Source organism: Lathyrus oleraceus, chromosome 2 (genome assembly GCF_024323335.1).
Source record: "Lathyrus oleraceus cultivar Zhongwan6 chromosome 2, CAAS_Psat_ZW6_1.0, whole genome shotgun sequence".
In the NCBI taxonomy this organism is placed as follows: Eukaryota; Viridiplantae; Streptophyta; class Magnoliopsida; order Fabales; family Fabaceae; genus Lathyrus; species Lathyrus oleraceus.
Window position 1 is genome coordinate 283,583,288 of NC_066580.1, and position 14,929 is coordinate 283,598,216.

The window sequence follows — 14,929 nt, forward strand, 5'->3', positions numbered from 1 at the left end:
TTCATCAGAGTCAGATTCTGATGACCCAGATTCACTATCATCCCAGGTAGCCATTAATCCTTTCTTTGTCCTGAAGGTATTTTTCTTGAAGCTTTCTTTTCTAGAATTGTCTTTCTTTAGCTTGGGGCATTCATTCCTATAGTGACCTGTTTCTTTACATTCATAACAAGTAATATCTTTGTTAGTTTTACCTTTTGAGGTTGATTCTGATCGATCCCGTCTGGGTCTTGGTCTTCTGAAGTTGTTGTTCCTCTTTTTCCAGAGTTGTTTAACTCTTCTGGTCAGGAGGGATAATTCTTCTTCATCATCAGAATCTTCTGGTTCAGAGTCATCAGTATCTTCAGTTTCTGCCTGGAGAGCTTTGGTTCTGTCAGGTTTGCGTCTTTCATATCTGGACTTTAATGCTACGGACTTGTTCCTTTTCTGAGGCTCATCTTCCTCTAGTTCTATCTCATGGCTTCTGAGGGAACTGACAAGTTCTTCAAGACTGATATTGTTCAGATCCTTTGACAGCTTCAGAGCAGTAACCATGGGTCTCCATTTCTTTGGCAGACTTCTGACTATCTTTTTGACGTGGTCTGCAGTTGTGTATCCTTTGTCTAGAACCTTGAGACCTGCAATCAGAGTTTGGAATCTAGAGAACATTGCCTCTATGGCTTCATCATCTTCCATTTTGAAAGCTTCATATTTCTGGATAAGTGCCAGAGCCTTTGTCTCTTTGACTTGAGAGTTTCCTTCATGAGTCATCCTCAGAGAGTCAAGTATGTCTTTGGCTGTTTCTCTGTTGGTGATATTTTCATACTCGTTGTAAGATATAGCATTGAGGAGTATGGTTCTGGCCTTGTGATGATTCTTGAAAACTCGCTTCTGATCATCTGACATCTTACTTCTGGGAACTTCAGCTCCATCCTCTGTGACAGGAGGTTTGTATCCATCTGTGACAATGTCCCAGAGATCAGCATCATAGCCTAGAAAGAAACTTTCAATTCTATCTTTCCGGTAATCGAATTTCTCTCAATCAAAGACAGGAGGCTTAGCATTGTAACTATCCTTTTCATTTGTGTGGGCCATAGTTTTTCTCGTTCTGGATCTCTCTACACTGTTAAGTGTTTGATTAGAAAATCAATAACATAGCCGGAGCTCTGATACCAATTGAAGGTGAGAAAAACAAGAAAGGGGGGTTTGAATTGTTTTGAAAAATAAGCGCTTTTTCAAAATAAAAATCACACAAGGAATTTTATACTGGTTCGCTTATAACACAAAGCTACTCCAGTCCACCCGGCCAAGGTGATTTCTGTAACACCCCGAAAAAATATGATAATTATTTAATTTAAGTTTAATAGTATATTATGATGATAATATGAATGAGAGGGTATTATTTTTCAAAATAAAAGATATACCATTCATATATATTAGTATTAGTATATTTATTAATTTAATTAAATAATTGGAATATTATTGGAATAATAAAGTTGGAATTGGAATGATTTTTGGGAATAAGTAAAGAGTCCCATTTAGTAAAAAGGTTTTACACGTGAAAAGGGAGAAGCGACTCAAAAGTGGAATAAGGGAAAAAAGGAAGAGCGAGAGAAAAAGGGTTGCAGAAGGGAAAAGCTCGAAGTCCAAGGATTTTCCGGATTACTCAGGTAAGGGGGGGTTTATCGTCGTTTAATGGGTATTATGGGTTAACATGTAATGGGTAGTAATAAACCATTGAATCGACTCTAATTAGGATGATGCATGCTGAAATTGGTGAACTTATGGATGAACGAGATATGGGTTTATAATTGAAGGGAATTCGTAGGAATTAGATGTAATAAGGTTAGAAATTGTGAAATTGAATGGGTATGATCTGTGTTAGATAATATGAACGAATGCTGTGTAAAAATTAGACTGTGGGAGGTTGGATTTGGGAAATCTCGTAGCAGAGAAAAACCCATAGCAGATCTGAAATTTTGGTTCTGGTCATACGCGTATGACACTAGGCCATACGCGTATGAGATGGCTTGGAGGGGAGGAGATTGGCGCTGATACGCGCCATACGCATGTAATTACGCGTAGCCTGTGAGTGGTACGCGTATGGGGTGAGGCCATACGCGTATGAATGAAGAAGATGATGTTCTAAACGTAGTTTTGTCTCTGTTGGTACGCGTATGGGAGAAGTGGTACGCGTAGCATACGCGTATGAGACAGGTCATACGCGTATGGGCTTGGCTAGGAAATGTGTCATACGCGTATGGGCATGAGGCATACGCGTATGGGCAGAAGTTTGATTTTTCTGAGCTGTTGTTGTGCAGTTTTGGTCGTTTCAGCTGAGTGATGTAATTTAGCTGATGTATGATATAGTAGGGATCATTTCCCGTTGTTTTGAGCAGTATAGGTATTAGTAGAGTGTGCTAATACTGTGATTTATTATTTGGCATGACATGATATGATTCTGTGATAAATATACTGATGATGTGTGATGGTATGCATAATGCTGTGAATGTATCTATTATGTATGCAATTGTGGATGGACTGTTTATGGCTTAGAGTGTGAGCATATGTCCATTGTGGTTGTTGTTGATGTTTGCATGCTAGGTGATTTAGCGTGCATAGCATGGCCTTTATGGTGGTAGCTAATTCCCATGGTAAGGAATTAGTGAGTGAGTCACTAGGTCTCAAATGAGTGGGACTAGTGAGCTTGGTAGCCGTATCTGGGTTTGATCGGTGAGGTTGAACTATGTGTTCACTAATAGTCGGTACCGCATGCATGGAGTCTCATTTCATAATGTATGTATGGCTTATAATATGAATGGATGTATTCCAATATTATACGTGTGTTTTGTGTTCGTGTTGAGTATGATTATGAGTTGATGTTGCCGTTGCTGAATGTGTGATATGATTAGGGTGATGAATTTGTTAATTTACTTAACATTACATGATATTTTATAATGCTTATTATATCGATTGAGGAACTCACCCTTACAACTATGTTTCAGGTAACGAGCAGTGATTGAGTAGAAGCTAGTGCTTGGAGTCTAGTGTAGTTCCTTAGTGAGTCTTGCTCTGGTATATGTAACATCGGGACGGGATGTTTTACGTTGTTTTCATTGTTGGTTGTTGAACAACTTTACATGTAATGTGTTACATGGTTTGCATGTTATTAGATTTCTATCCGCTGCGAATTGTGCAATGTTTTATTTTGATTAATAAATGAGAATGACAAGTTATTTTGGTAAATGGTGTGAAGTGTCAAGTGTGACACCCTGAAATTGCATATTTACTCTGATTTATATTTTGTTGTTTTAATTAATTATTGGGGTATTTTAGAAGGGTGTTACATTAGTGGTATCAGAGCATAGTCGGTCGAGTCGAGTCGTAATTATTCTGTTTCCCTGTATGTGATAGGTGTTGTGTAACCCTATCAGTACTTATTGTTTTAGCTTGTTGGATTAACTCAGAATAGAGATGGCTGGAAGAGGTAGAGACGATGCTGCGATTGCTGAGGCTCTGGGTATGCTAGCTGGAGTACTTGGAGGGATTCCGAATGTTGTGGGATTGGGAGCTGCTCGTCGACTGAGTGAGTTCCAGAAGAACAATCCTCCAATGTTCAAGGGAGCATACGATCCAGATGGTGCTCAGAAGTGGTTGAAGGAGATCGAGAGGATCTTCCCAGTGACTGAGTGTGCCGATAACCAGAAGGTCAGGTTCGGTACGCATATGCTGTCAGAGGAGGCAGATGATTGGTGGGTTGCTGCCCGCACTGAGTTGGAAGCTGCTGGGAGTGCTGAGATCACTTGGGCGGTGTTCAGAGAGAGATTCCTGAGGAAGTACTTTCTAGAGGATGTCAGAGGAAAGAAAGAGATAGAGTTCTTAGAATTGAAGCAGGGCAACCGGTCTGTTACTGAGTATGCTGCTAAGTTCACAGAGCTGTCAAAGTATTACACTCCCTATAATGAGGCTACTGGGGAATTTTCAAAATGTGTGATGTTTGAGAACGGGTTACGTCCCGAGATCAAGCAGGCTATTGGGTATCAGCGGATTAGAGTGTTTTCTGACTTGGTTGACTGTTGCAGGATTTTTGAACAGGATACCAAGGCCAGAGCGGAGAGCTATCAGCAGAGGGTTGATAGGAAAGGCAAGAATCAGAACGATCGTGGGAAACCGTATGCAGCTGGCAAAGGTTTCCAGAGACAGAGTGGGATGAAGAGACCTAGTGGGGGAGACTCCAGTGCCCCTGCTAAGTGTTACAGATGTGGTCAGGTTGGACATCGTATCCATGAGTGTACCAGTACTAAGAAGAAGTGTTTCAAGTGTGGCAAGGGTGGTCACTTGGCTGCAGAGTGCCGGTTGAAGACTATGACTTGTTTCAACTGTGGAGAGGTGGGTCATATCAGTCCACAGTGTCCTAAGCCGAAGAAAGAGAACCAGTCGGGAGGCAAGGTCTTTACTTTATCGGGTTCTGAGACTTCTGCAGATGATCGTTTGATCCGAGGTACGTGTTATATTAATGGCTTTCCTCTTGTAGCTATTATTGACACAGGTGCGACTCATTCCTTTATATCTTTGGATTGTGCTGTGAAACTTAATTTAGAGATATCTGAGACGTATGGGAGTATGGTGATTGATACTCCTGCGAAGGGTTCAGTGACTACTACTTCAGTTTGTGTAAATTGTCCTTTGAGTATTTTTGGTAGAGACTTTGGGATGGACCTCGTGTGTCTTCCACTAGTGCAGATTGATGTTATCCTGGGTATGAACTGGTTGGTGTTTAACCGAGTTTATATCAACTCTTTTGATAAGACTGTGATCTTTCCTGAGATTGAGGAAGGAAAGAGTTTGTTTCTATCAGCAAGGCAGGTGAATGAGGCAGTAGCAGATGGGGCAGAGTTGTTTATGCTGTTAGCGACTTTGGAGGCTAAAGATAAACTGGTGATTTGCGATCTAGCCGTGGTGTGTGATTTTCCTGATGTGTTTCCTGAAGAAGTGAATGAATTACCGCCAGAGCGTGAAGTCGAGTTCTCGATTGATTTGGTACCTGGTACTAGGCCGATATCGATGGCTCCGTACCGTATGTCTGCTGTTGAGTTAACTGAATTAAAGAGTCAGCTAGAAGATCTGTTGGATAAGAAATTTATTCGTCCGAGTGTGTCACCGTGGGGCGCACTAGTGTTATTGGTTAAGAAGAAAGAAGGTACTATGAGGTTGTGTGTGGACTACAGGCAACTGAATAAAGTGACGATCAAGAATCGGTATCCTTTGCCGAGGATTGATGATTTGATGGATCAGTTGGTTGGTGCGAGTGTGTTCAGCAAAATAGATTTGAGATCGGGGTATCATCAGATACGTGTGAAAACTGAGGATATTCAGAAGACTGCTTTCAGAACAAGGTATGGACATTATGAGTATTCTGTAATGCCTTTTGGTGTGACTAATGCGCCTGGGGTATTTATGGAGTATATGAATAGGATTTTCCATCCGTACCTAGACAAGTTTGTTGTGGTGTTTATTGACGATATTTTGGTGTATTCGAAATCTGAAGAAGAGCATGCTGAACATTTGAGAGTGGTTTTAGGAGTTCTACGAGAAAAGAAATTATTTGCTAAACTGTCCAAGTGTGAATTTTTGTTAGAAGAGGTTAGTTTTCTTGGTCATGTGGTTTCAAGAGGTGGTGTTGCTGTTGATCCTTCTAAGATAGAAGCGGTATCTAAGTGGGAAGCTCCGAAGTCAGTTTCTGAGATAAGGAGTTTTCTTGGACTTGCAGGTTATTATAGGAAATTCATTGAGGGATTTTCTAAGTTGGCGTTACCGTTGACGATGTTGACTAGAAAGGAGCAAGCGTTTGTTTGGGACTCAAAATGTGAAGAAGGTTTCCAAGAGTTAAAGAGAAGGTTAACTACTGCTCCTATTCTAATATTACCAAGTCAGTCGGAACCATTTGAGGTTTACTGTGATGCTTCATTGTTGGGTTTGGGTGGTGTTTTGATGCAGAATAAGCAGGTTGTAGCTTATGCTTCGAGACAACTGAAGGTTCATGAGAGGAACTATCCGACACACGATTTAGAGTTGGCAGCTGTGGTATTTGTTCTGAAGTTATGGAGGCATTACTTGTACGGGTCAAGATTTGAGGTTTTCAGTGACCATAAAAGTTTAAAGTATTTGTTTGATCAGAAAGAGCTGAATATGAGACAGAGGAGATGGTTAGAGTTTCTGAAGGATTATGACTTTGGTTTGAATTACCATCCGGGAAAAGCAAACGTAGTGGCTGATGCATTGAGTCGGAAATCATTGCATATGTCTATGTTAATGGTTAAGGAATTGGATTTAATTGAGCAGTTTAGAGACTTGAGTTTGGTGTGTGAGAGTACTCACAATAGTGTTAAATTGGGAATGTTGAAGTTAACGAGTGGTATTCTGGATGAGATTAGAGAGGGGCAGAAATCCGATGTGCTTTTGGTTGATAAGTTGACTCTAGTGAATCAAGGTCAAGGTGGTGAATTCAGAGTTGATGAGAATGGTGTTTTGAAATTTGGTAATCGGGTGTGTATTCCGGATGTTACCGAACTTAAGAAGAGTATTCTTGAGGAAGGACATCGTAGTGGCCTGAGTATTCATCCTGGGGCTATGAAGATGTATCGTGATTTGAAAAAGTTATTTTGGTGGCCGGGAATGAAAATAGAAATTGCGAGTTTTGTTTATTCTTGTTTGACTTGTCAGAAGTCAAAGATTGAGCATCAGAAGCCGTCTGGGCTAATGCAACCGTTGGCTATTCCAGAGTGGAAGTGGGATAGTATCAGTATGGATTTTGTTTCTGGTTTACCGAGGACAATTAAGAATTTTGAAGCTATTTGGGTGATTGTTGACAGATTGACAAAATCGGCTCATTTCATTCCGATCAGAATGGATTATCCGTTAGAGAGATTAGCTGAGTTGTATATTGAGAAAATTGTAAGTTTACATGGTATTCTGTCGAGTATTGTTTCGGACAGAGATCCTAGATTTACATCGAAGTTCTGGGAAGGTTTGCAGAGGGCTTTGGGAACTAAGCTGAGATTGAGTTCTGCATATCATCCGCAGACTGATGGTCAGACTGAGAGGACGATTCAGTCACTGGAGGATCTTTTGAGGGCTTGTGTTTTGGAAAAGGGAGGTGCTTGGGATTGTTATTTACCTTTGATTGCGTTTACCTACAACAATAGTTTTCATTCGAGCATTGGTATGGCACCGTTTGAAGCTTTGTATGGTAGGAGATGTCGAACACCTTTATGTTGGTATGAGTCCGGTGAGAGTGCTGTGGTTGGACCGGAGATTGTTCAACAAACTACGGAAAAGATTAAGATGATTCAGGAGAAGATGAGGATTGCTCAGAGTCGTCAGAAGAGTTATCACGACAAGAGGAGGAAGTCACTTGAGTTTCAAGAGGGAGATCATGTGTTTCTTCGTGTTACTCCTATAACTGGGGTTGGTCGAGCTTTGAAGTCGAAGAAGTTGACACCTCGATTTATTGGTCCTTATCAGATTTTGGAGAGGATAGGGGAAGTAGCCTATCGTATCGCTTTACCGCCGTCACTTGCGAATTTGCATGAGGTTTTTCATGTGTCTCAGTTGAGGAGGTACATTCCTGATCCGTCGCATGTGGTCCAAGTAGATGATGTACAAGTGAGAGATAACCTGACTGTTGAGACATCACCTATGAGGATCGAGGATCGAAAGTTGAAGCAGTTGCGGGGTAAAGAGATTGCTTTGGTAAAGGTAGCTTGGGGAGGACCAGCAGGTGGCAATGTGACTTGGGAACTTGAAAGTCAGATGAAGGAGTCTTATCCAGATTTATTCGCTTGAGGTATGTTTTCGAGGACGAAAACTCTTTTAGTGGGGGAGAGTTGTAACACCCCGATAAAATATGATAATTATTTAATTTAAGTTTAATAGTATATTATGATGATAATATGAATGAGAGGGTATTATTTTTCAAAATAAAAGATATACCATTCATATATATTATTATTAGTATATTTATTAATTTAATTAAATAATTGGAATATTATTGGAATAATAAAGTTGGAATTGGAATGATTTTTGGGAATAAGTAAAGAGTCCCATTTAGTAAAAAGGTTTTACACGTGAAAAGGGAGAAGCGACTCAAAAGTGGAAAAAGGGCAAAAAGGAAGAGCGAGAGAAAAAGGGTTGCAGAAGGGAAAAGCTCGAAGTCCAAGGATTTGCCGGATTACTCAGGTAAGGGGGGGTTTATCGTCGTTTAATGGGTATTATGGGTTAACATGTAATGGGTAGTAATAAACCATTGAATCGACTCTAATTAGGATGATGCATGCTGAAATTGGTGAACTTATGGATGAACGAGATATGGGTTTATAATTGAAGGGAATTCGTAGGAATTAGATGTAATAAGGTTAGAAATTGTGAAATTGAATGGGTATGATCTGTGTTAGATAATATGAACGAATGCTGTGTAAAAATTGGACTGTGGGAGGTTGGATTTGAGAAATCTCGTAGCAGAGAAAAACCCATAGCAGATCTGAAATTTTGGTTCTGGTCATACGCGTATGACACTAGGCCATACGCGTATGAGATGGCTTGGAGGGGAGGAGATTGGCGCTGATACGCGCCATACGCATGTAATTACGCGTAGCCTGTGAGTGGTACGCGTATGGGGTGAGGCCATACGCGTATGAATGAAGAAGATGATGTTCTAAACGTAGTTTTGTCTCTGTTGGTACGCGTATGGGAGAAGTGATACGCGTAGCATACGCGTATGAGACAGGTCATACGCGTATGGGCTTGGCTAGGAAATGTGTCATACGCGTATGGGCATGAGGCATACGCGTATGGGCAGAAGTTTGATTTTTCTGAGCTGTTGTTGTGCAGTTTTGGTCGTTTCAGCTGAGTGATGTAATTTAGCTGATGTATGATATAGTAGGGATCATTTCCCGTTGTTTTGAGCAGTATAGGTATTAGTAGAGTGTGCTAATACTGTGATTTATTATTTGGCATGACATGATATGATTCTGTGATAAATATGCTGATGATGTGTGATGGTATGCATAATGCTGTGAATGTATCTATTATGTATGCAATTGTGGATGGACTGTTTATGGCTTAGAGTGTGAGCATATGTCCATTGTGGTTGTTGTTGATGTTTGCATGCTAGGTGATTTAGCGTGCATAGCATGGCCTTTATGGTGGTAGCTAATTCCCATGGTGAGGAATTAGTGAGTGAGTCACTAGGTCTCAAATGAGTGGGACTAGTGAGCTTGGTAGCCGTATCTGGGTTTGATCGGTGAGGTTGAACTATGTGTTCACGAATAGTCGGTACCGCATGCATGGAGTCTCATTTCATAATGTATGTATGGCGTATAATATGAATGGATGTATTCCAATATTATACGTGTGTTTTGTGTTCGTGTTGAGTATGATTATGAGTTGATGTTGCCGTTGCTGAATGTGTGATATGATTAGGGTGATGAATGTGTTAATTTACTTAACATTACATGATATTTTATAATGCTTATTATATCGATTGAGGAACTCACTCTTACAACTATGTTTCAGGTAACGAGCAGTGATTGAGTAGAAGCTAGTGCTTGGAGTCTAGTGTAGTTCCTTAGTGAGTCATGCTCTGGTATATGTAACATCGGGACAGGATGTTTTACATTGTTTTCATTGTTGGTTGTTGAACAACTTTACATGTAATGTGTTACATGGTTTGCATGTTATTAGATTTCTATCCGCTGCGAATTGTGCAATGTTTTATTTTGATTAATAAATGAGCATGACAAGTTATTTTGGTAAATGGTGTGAAGTGTCAAGTGTGACACCCTGAAATTGCATATCTACTCTGATTTATATTTTGTTGTTTTAATTAATTATTGGGGTATTTTAGAAGGGTGTTACAATTTCGCCTTCAACAAGGACTTAATCCACTAATCTTGAAAGATTGATTACAAACAACGTCTAAGAGAAAGATCTCTTAGTCCTCTCAAGTATACAGACTACACAGAGTCACTTGAGGAAATACAACAAAGATAAAAACTTATGTAATCTAGAGTGCTTCTAAGATAAGCAAATATTACAACAGTAAGAACAAAGTGTTTCACGTTCTAAGCAAAAGCTTTATGAAGATTGAGAGAGAGTAAAACGTTTTATGTGTGTTGATGTTTCAGTATATGCTTGTTGTACTGTCAATGTTGATTTGCAGTCCTTTATATATAGGAGTGAGGTAGTCGTTGAAACTGATGGTTAATAATTTGAATTAGTGCCATAACTTAAATAGCTTCTTGCCAAAATGACTTCCTTCCAAATATAGTTCCTTTTCATTTGAATTTGGAGTTTAACGTCTCTTTCTGTATTAGGAAATCCATTTCCAAGCCTTTATTTGAAGTTAACGTTACTCTTCCTTTATTGGGAATTCCATGATCAGAGTCTTCATGTTTCTTGGAATCTTGGAATCTTGCTATCTAACTTCTGATGTTGATCTCTTTTGAGTTCTGATGGTTTCTTCAGACAGCGCTGAGAGCTTCTGGAGTTTTGACATACCGTAGTTCAGACTCAGAACTTCTAGAGCATACTTCTTGTTCAGATGCTTCTGATATTTTGCTGTTTTGCTCAGAGTTAGACTTTTCTTGAACGTGTTTCTACTTCAGATGCTTCTGGTCTTCTGATAATTTGTATCTGATATGATTATGTATCTGATGATTTCTTCCTTCTTTCCTTAGAACCCTGCACACTTAGAAACTTTTCGTTAGGGTGCCAATTTTGGTTTCATCCTTTGTTATCATCAAAATCATGGAATCTGTTGTAGAACAATTTTTGTTCTTACAGTCACGGGCTCAGCTACGGTCACAGGAGTACCAATAGTCACAGGCGCATTAATAGTTCTTGGAGCACGTCCAGGACCTTCTGACGGTGTAAAGTAGATGGTAACAGTTGATACCTCTCCACGGTCTTTCACTACTCGACCAAACTGTAAACAACCTTCATCCATCAATTCTTGGATACCTCTTTTCAACTTCACACAGTCGTTTTCATTATTGCCACAATATGAATAACTCTCGTCACATCCCGGGAACACTCCCCCTCTAAGCAGACGTTCCTTCACCACAAACAACAAAGTCTGAACGTCATTAACATCGACTACCAAGTCCAAAACTTCCTCATCTTCCATATTGTTTACCCTGGCCCACCATGCTGAGGCATAGGATTATTCACCACATTCGGAACAGGAGCAAAGTTAATCGCCTTGGTATCAATCAAATCCTGAACTTTATGGTGAAAAGCCCGACAATTCTCGATGTGATGCCCTGAGCAGTTCAGGGAGTAATTCAGCATAAGTCATTGGCAACAAATCAAAATGACGATCTGGCATTCTTTGTCCTGGTTGGAATTGGCGTTGCTGTTGTTGTTTTGGTTTTCCTCTTTGTTGTTGTTGAGGTTGGGTTGCAGGAATAGTCACGACAACAACTTGACGGTATTGTTGTCCTCTGTTTCCATTTCTCCGATTATGTACAGCATTTGTCTCACCCTTTCTCCTTCTGGGTGCCCCCGAAAATGGTTTTTTAGCACTTGAAGAACTTGAAGAACCAGGGTCTTGGATTTTTCCCGCTTTGATAAGACTTTCAGTTCTTTCTCCGCAGATTACAACATCCGAAAAGCTACCAAACGGGCAACTTCCCATACGATCCATGAATATACCTTGCAGGGTTCCAATGAACATATCAGTCAGTTCTCTCTCAAACATCGGAGGTTGCACTCTCGCAGCCAGTTCACGCCACCTCTGGGCATATTCCTTGAAGCTATCACCAGTCTTCTGAAACAAACTCTGCAACTGGGTGTGCTCGGAGCCATGTCTATGTTGTGCTTGTACTGTCTCAGAAAAGCTTCACCTAAATCTCTCTAGCTTCTGACAGATTCTCTTTTCAAGTCCATGTACCAATCCAAAGAGGCTCCAAACAAGCTGTCTTGGGAAAAGTACATCCACATTTTTTCATCATCAGTATATGCGGATATCTTCCGGTAGTAAGCTTGCACATGAGTTCGGGGACAAGAAGTGCCATTGTATTTGTCGAAAGATGGCGCTTTGAACTTGTACGGGATCCTCAATCGATCAACTAAACCCATGTTAGTAACATCAAAGCCCAAAGAATTCTGGCACTCCATGGCGCGAATCTTTTCAGCAAGGGTGTCAACCTTTCTATCTCTCTCTTCCGCCTTTCCCAATTCATCATCATCACTGAGGATAGTGAACATATCTTCTTGCCTGTAAACCAAATGAGAAGGATGGCGAGCTGGAGCACGTGCCGCTCGAGCATTAGCAGCCTCTGGGATGATGAGTTGTCCATTGATTATAATACCACGCAACTCGTCACCAGCAACATAGTTGTTGACAGGGATGGTGGAAGCAGCGGTGTCATTGACAAGGGCTCCTTCTGGCGAATTTCGAGAGACAGGGGGAATCACGGTTTCTTGTCTCTGGGCCAAGGCTCGAAGTTCCTCTTGCCCTTGCACTACCCCTTGCATCATATTCATGAATTGGGCCATGTTGGCCCTCATCTATGCTAGTTCTGCTTGAACCTGGTCCATGATCTTCTGTTGATTCAGCCTTGTCGTGTAGCGGTGCGGACGATGCTGAGCAATCCTGCCTAAAAAGGGAACCAGAATTAGAAATCTTCTTTAAGAATACCTGTAATGATGCAAGAATGATATGTGTATGATGCGTGTGATGTGTATGCTATGTTTTATCATGAATGAACCTGAAAAAGGATATGCATATGCGGGTTAACTTTTTCCTTTTTTATGCATTATTTTTTTCTTGAAAATAAACATGCTATGATGCAAAATGATGAAACCATGGCTGGTTGGTTGTGTATCACAAGGCACAGGATCAGAACTTCAACATGAATTCGGAACCGGGAACCATAGAACATGGTCATCAACTTAGAACCCATACTTCAGAACCAACGGTCACCAACACAAGTCACCAACAGGACACGGTCACCAACAGAACAAGTCATCGTCTGAACAAGTACCCTCAAATTCAACCCGGGGATCCGAAATAAACGGAATCCGCTGATAAATACCACGGACAGACCTCCGGTGTCCCAGAAATAAAAATCCATAAATCCGACTGAACCAGAGTCACCATCACAGAATCACTGACAGAGCCTGTATCTGTAAGAATCAAACCCTCCCCTCACAGGTGAATTCTAATAAGGTCATCCTAAGGCGGATAATGGTCTCAACAATCGGACAAGATACTCAACGGGTTTGCCCTTTCGTGTGTGCCGTGCAGCTCTCATAAGATTGTCTAAACCAAAGATCCGGGAAAGATCGGTCACCGAAGTCAACAGCTCAAAAGAGGCAAACCAACCAAAGTGGAATAACTCAACCCGGAAGGGCTTTCTCCAAAGAACCTCGTTCGGCGGTGGTATGTCACGTCTCCCCATCATGTTAATACCACATGTGAGGAAACATGAGACCACGCTAATCCTAGGTGTATACTCGGGCCTGGGTTTTAGCCCCACTCAGAACACCCACCCTAAATTATAGGAACCAAACCTGTCCAGAATCCAGCACAATGATAATATGATGCATGCAAACATTTATGCAAATATATACAATCATAGTATAATAATCATGAATGCAATAACTAAAGCAGCAAAAGTAACCAAAACTACCCTAGAGAGCGCTAGGATTGACTCGCTTAGGGAAGATGGACCAGCAAGAGGTCAACTTTATCCCCAACAGAGTCGCTAACTGTCGCAATGCGAAAAAAAATCGGCGGGAAAAATACAGAGCCACCACCGACGCTATTCATCCTCTGACGGAAAGGGAGCGCATGACTAACCAAAGAAAGGGATAGGAACGGTCTTACGACCAGAGATTGCAAGGTACAGGAGTCGGTTACGCAAGGGGAAGGTATTAGCACCCCTCACGTCCGCCGTACTCGACGGGATCCACGCTCAAAAGAATAGGAAAAGGTTGCTAATAAACTGCTCAAAGGAAACTGCATAAACTGGAATGATAAAACAGGTGAAAGAGACGGAGGAAGGGGACTCGGCAGGATGTCACATCCTGGGCCTACGTAGTTTGTCAGAAACAAACATCAGAGTCGACGTAGTTCGGGGAAATGGGGAACATGCTCGCTAGGACATCGCATCCTATGCCTACGTGTCTTCTCTATCCAGAAGAAGAATCAGAGCACTCGTAGCTCGGCTAACGCACGCCGAAACAAAACACCGAAAAGAGACGCTGAGACGTCAAAAGAAACACTCAAAAGGAAACAGAATGCCAATACATGGACTTATATCCGACTCCAAACGAACAAACACAAACAGGAAACAGAATGCCAATACATGGACTTATATCCGACTCCTAACAAACAAACGCTAACCAGCGAACACCAAAGGAAAAGAAAATCAGATTGACAGACTAATAGGGATTCTGGAACTCGAGCCTAATAGTTGTCACACAAACACGAAGAGACGCTGAGACGTCACAAGAAACAAAAAGGTTGAACAAACTAAAAAAAAAACAAAAGGGTGTCCGGAGAGATCTCGCTCAATCTCCTGCCTACTTATCTCATCTGGTATGAGAATCATGGGGACATAGTTCCCCTTAACAGGGGTACAACTCTCTCCTAACCAGAGACCAGGGAAACAACAAACTAAGTAGGGAGACTAGTGCTCGAGCCTAATAGTTGTCATGCAAACGATATCCCTATGTTGAGGTCTCTAATAAGAACCTAACTTACACAGGAAGCAAGTCAATTTAAACAGCAAATAAACATCAACACAAGTGAACAAACATCACTAACTATATCCAAACAAGAGGCTCAGACAAATGGTTGGGCTTTAGTCAAGAGGGGTCATATCAACCTCGACAAACAAGCCAAAACTGTAGGGGTATGCTGAAGCTCTTAACCACTAACATTGAG